Source organism: Lathyrus oleraceus, chromosome 4, assembly GCF_024323335.1.
Source record: "Lathyrus oleraceus cultivar Zhongwan6 chromosome 4, CAAS_Psat_ZW6_1.0, whole genome shotgun sequence".
In the NCBI taxonomy this organism is placed as follows: Eukaryota; Viridiplantae; Streptophyta; class Magnoliopsida; order Fabales; family Fabaceae; genus Lathyrus; species Lathyrus oleraceus.
This window is the reverse complement of record NC_066582.1, coordinates 237105373-237111002: the sequence shown is the minus strand read 5'-3', so window position 1 is coordinate 237111002 and position 5630 is coordinate 237105373. Positions and strand designations below refer to the sequence as shown.

General features: G+C 32.5%; 1 pseudogene; it reads right to left on the bottom strand.

The window, feature by feature from the left end:
* Window positions 1-4754: 4754 nt before the first annotated feature.
* Window positions 4755-5630, bottom strand: part of LOC127136840 (uncharacterized) — a 1130-nt pseudogene continuing 254 nt past the window's right edge.

The window sequence follows — 5630 nt, the reverse complement described above, 5'->3', positions numbered from 1 at the left end:
GATGAGTGGTTATGGCATTACCGTCCTGGTCACCTTAATTTTAGGGATTTAAGAAAGTTGCAACAAAGTGAAATGGTAACGGGGCTGCCACACATTAGTATTCCAACTGAATTGTGTGAGGAATGTGTGAAGGCTAAACAGCACAAGAATGTGTTTAGCAAAGATGCGGGTCGAAGAACCAAAGGCTTACTTGAGGTGGTATGTTCCGACGTTTGCGGACCGATGCAAGTAGAGACTTATGGTGGCAATCAATACTTTGTTACGTTCATTGACGATTTTAGTAGGAAGCTTTGGACATATCTTATCAAGAGAAAAGATGAGGTATTTGGAGTTTTCAAGAATTTCAAATCCATGGTGGAGCGCCAAAGCGGTCGGAAGCTCAAAATTCTCAAAACGGATGGTGGAGGTGAGTATGCCTCTAGTGAGTTTGGGAAGTTTTGTGATCTTGAGGGAATTGTACGTGAGGTGGTGCCTCCAAATACGCCTCAACAAAACGGGGCTGCCGAGAGGAAAAATCGTACAATAATGAACATGGTGCGTAGTATGCTTTGTGGGAAGAATTTACCTAAGGAATTGTGGGGTGAGGCCGTGTCTATAACCACCTACTTGTTAAATAGGTGTCCCACTAAGAAGCTGGAGAAACTCACACCGGAAGAGGCTTGGAGTGGCTTCAAACCAAATTTGAATCATTTGCGCATTTTTGGATCGATTGCATATCGTCATGTACCAGATCAACTTCGAAAGAAATTGGATGATAAGGGTGAGAAGCTGATATTTGTAGGATATCACTCTACTGGAGGGTACAAGTTGTTCGATGGAAGAAATCGGAAGGTCGTCATAACCCGGGATGTGACTTTTGATGAAGTAAAAAATGCAGAAAATGCTGTAGTAACCGATTACCCAAATAGAAGTAATCGATTACTCACAGAAAATGCAGCAGTAACCGATTACCCTACTGGGAGTAACCGGTTACACAAAGAGAAACATCAACAGCAGGTTTTTGAATTCTATGATCCTGAGGCTTCTGACACCACTCATAGACTCCGAGATTACGAAAGATTCCAAGATAACGAAGTAAATAACGATGGTGATTTTGTTCATTTCGCGCTTATGGCCGAATTCGAACCGATAGATGAGGAAGAAGCCTTAAGTGATCCTAAGTGGATATGTGCAATGAAAGAGGAGTTGGAATCTATTGAGAAAAACAGTACTTGGGAGTTGGTCGATTTACCACTTGGAAAGAAACTGATAGGTGTGCGATAGGTCTATAAGGTTAAAGCAAATCCCAAAGGTGAAGTAATCAAGCACAAAGCTCGATTAGTGGCGAAGGGGTTCTTGCAACGAGAAGGTATAGACTATGAGGAGGTATTCGCACCGGTGGCTAGATTAAAGACTATCTGTTTGGTTGTTGGTATTGCGCATAACAACAATTGGATGGTTTACCAAATGGATGTCAAATATGCGTTTTTGAATGGTCCTCTTGTTGAGGAAGTCTATGTGGGGCAGCCACCCAGTTTCGTGATAAAAGATCAAGAGATGAAGTATTACAAGCTACACGAGGCGTTGTATGGTTTGAAACAAGCTCTAAGAGCTTGGAACAAACATATTGACGGCTTTCTTATTGACATTGGTTTCAAACGATGTGTATCCGAACATGGAGTTTATGTGAGATCGGATACGAATGATGGTGTGATTATACTTTGCTTGTATGTTGATGATCTCTTGATTACGGGCAGCCATGACAAGAGTGTTTCAAGGTTCAAAAGTGAGCTCATGAGAGAGTTTGAGATGACGGACCTTGGTGTCATGAATTACTTCCTTGGCATAGAGTTTCACAATTCAAAAGTGGGGCTGCTTATGCACCAAATGAGGTATGCTCTAGATATTTTGAAGAAGTGTGATATGAAACATTGTAATGCTTCTATTACACCTTGTGAGGCTAGAGCGCAGCTGTCCAAAAGTGATGAGGAGGATGATGTCGATCCAACGCTTTACCGGAGCTTGATTGGATCGTTACGGTATTTGTGCAATACGCGACCGAATTTGGCTTTTAGTGTCGGTATTGCGAGTAGATTCATGGAGAGACCGAAGGTGTCTCACTTGGCGGCGGTCAAGAGGATCCTTAGATATGTGAAAGGTACTCTTGGTTGCGGAATTTTCTTTCCCGCATCGGACATGGGGCGTAAGTGCAATTTACTTGGCTACACCGATTCCAATTGGTGCGGAGATAAAGATGACTGAAAATTGACGGCGGGGTACATCTTTATGTTTGGTAGTACACCAATCTCTCGGTGTTCGAAAAAATAACCAGTTGTAGCACTCTCTTCTTGTGAGGCCGAGTACATTGCGGCGTCGTTAGGTGTGTGTCAAGCTATGTGGCTAATGAATTTATTGAAGGAATTGGGATGTGGTGATGATGCTGCCACCATACTGTTTGTAGACAATGTTTCCGCAATAAATCTTGCGAAGAACCCGATTGCACACGGAAGGAGCAAGCATATTGAGATGCGGTTTCATTATTTGAGAGAATTGGTTGGTGATGGAAAGCTTAGATTGAGCTATTGCCGAAGCGAAGACCAAGTCACGGATTTGTTGACAAAGGGTGTGACAGATGATGTGTTCAAGAGGCTAAAGAAGTGCTTGAGCATGGTGGACTTGGAGCAACTAAAGTGAGGTGGTGTGTTAATTGAAAATTAAAATTCTGTTTTTTTACCCTTCCAAATTAACAAATTTTATTTTCTTTAGAGTCACTTTAGTTGTAGCTTTTATTCTCAATGTATAAATACATTTGTATCATTCCAATTCAAAATTAATGCCAAAATCTATACTCATCAAAATATTACTCTATTCTCTCTAATTCTCTCTCAACTTCATCTTCCCCAATCTTCTTTTCTTCCACCATTGTTGAACCTTTCATTTTCAGTTTTTATGTTTTATGTTCTAACAACATTGAGTCCATTACTCTTAAAATTTTTGAAAATGAATTTAATTGACCAATATCATAATTTACACATTTAAAAAAAATGGTCCAAAATTAATAATTTTAAACTATTTATTTAGAAATTAAAATTATCACTTAAAACTATTTATTCAAAATTTTAATATTATGGTGATCAATTCTAATTAATGCACATTAAAATAATTATACTAATGGTATTTAATTCTTGATTTATATTTTATTATCTTAATACAACTTCATTACTAATTATTCAACATCAACGAAATTGTGGTAGTTTCAAACCATCTCAAATTATGATTATTGTATTCAAAATTGGAACAAATATATATTTTTTAAAAATTTACTACAATTATTTTTGTAAATGAAAAAAAAGCATTGTTGATACAAATATTTGTTTTAAATAGAAAAAAAAATGTATTGTTGATACATATATTTATACAAACAATAAAAATTCTATCATTAACAAATTCTTTTATTAACGAGAAAAAGTGTATTATTATACAAATATTTTTATAAACGAGAAAAAATGTGTTGTTGATATAGATATTTTATAAACGGAAAAAATGTATGGTTGATACATATATTTTATAAATGAGAAAAAAAAATATTGTTGATACAAATATTTTTATAAACGGAAAAAGACCTATTGTTGATATAATAATTTTAAAAAACGTAAAAGAGCCTATTGTTGATACTATTATTTTTATAAACGGGAAAAAATATATTGTTTGTTACAAATATTTTTGTAAATGAGAATAAGTTTACTGTTGATACTATTATTTTAATAAATGAGAATAAGTCTACTGCTTGTTACAAATATTTTAATAAACAGAAAAAAGTTTACTGTTGATACAATTATTTTTATAAATGAGAATCAATGTATTATTTGTTACAAATATTTATATAAATGGGGAAAAGGCTATAGTTGATATACATATTTTTATATTGAAAATAAGTGTATTGTTGATACAAACTTTTTTATAAAAGAGAAAAAGTTTACCGTTGATACAATTATTTTTATAAACAGAAAAAAATGTATTGTTTGTCATAAATATTTTTATAAGTGAGAAAAAATCTATTGCTGATATAATTATTTTTATAAACGTGAATAAGTGTATTATTTGTTACAAATATTTGTATAAACAGAAAAGTCTATTATTGATACAATTATTTTTATAAACGGGAATAAGTGTATGTTTGTTACAAATATTTTTATAAACGGCAAAAAAACTATTGTTGATACAAATATTTTTATATACAAAAATATGTATATTGTTGATACATATATTTTTATAAACGGGGAAAAGACTATTATTGATACAAATATTTTATAAATAATTTTTTTTATTGTTGATATAAATATTTATATAAAAGGTAAAAAGTTTATTGTTGAACTATATTTTAAATGTGTAAATCATTTATTATGTTAAACTATATTTTCAAGTTTCAAATGCATACAAGCTATATTTTCATTACTTTTGAAATTAATAATTGGATCAATATTTGATAATTGATACATATTATTAGTCTATATTTATGATTCTATGAATGTCTACATCTAAAATACAATATCATAATTGAAATTATGATATCAGGATGTGTAAAATGAAATCACATAAGTATTTTAGTAGATTAAATAAATAATCAATAATAGAGTGCAGACTTCCAAGACAAAACATGCACTATTAAACAAAACACTATGACATCATAGCTGAACAAACATTATAAAAAAAGAAGGAAAAAGTTACAAAGATAAAGCCACTTATTATGACTTATTATGATGATATACTAGTTTGTAGCTTAGTTTGTCCATGCATGTTTGACACATATGATTCAAGTTCACACTTATATAAACTCAAACGAAGCTCCACATCAACCTCTCCATTACCAACAACATCCCTAAGCACAATCATGAACTCAAACGAAGCTCCACATCAACTTTTCCATTACCAACAACATCCCTAGGCAAAGTCATGGTAGTGCTAGTTTCTTCTCTATAATCTTTCTTTGAAAAAAGATTGAGAGTATTTTTGTTTCTTCTAGAAACAAAATTGTTGGAATTTGAAGGTAGTTTCTTTCTCTTAAAACAATGCACATATGAAGCTGGTAGATACTTGAAAAAGCTATGAGCATAGCATTGAACTTGTTGAGGTGTCTTGTTGCATACATAGTGCTGTGCTATTTTGCTCCATTTCCCTTTTCCATATTCAATCAGCCCCATCACAAATAAACTAAGACAATAAAACACAACACTTGTATTACATATCAAAGATAAATATTAGAATTAAATATACTTAAATTACAATTCATTAAATTTATTTCCTAAAGAAAATTGTTGACTTTTATTTTCATTTTATAGAGACTATTTTTAAGGTTAAATATATTCATTTTTTTAATTATGATTATTCTTACAAACTACAATATTATAGAAAACTAATATTTCAATATAAGTATTACAATAAATTTTTTTAAATAATGATTTGTGTTAGAGAAGAAAAAAGGGGTCCTTAAATTCCGTGTTGAAAATATAATTAAATTTAAGATTGAGAAATGCAATTACTCATGCTCTTGTTGTGACCACGGGACCCTGAACCTAGATCCATTTGAGAATCGAGAGGTATTTGGTTCAGGTAACGGTTGAAGAACCCTCATAATGGGGCTTCCACTATGT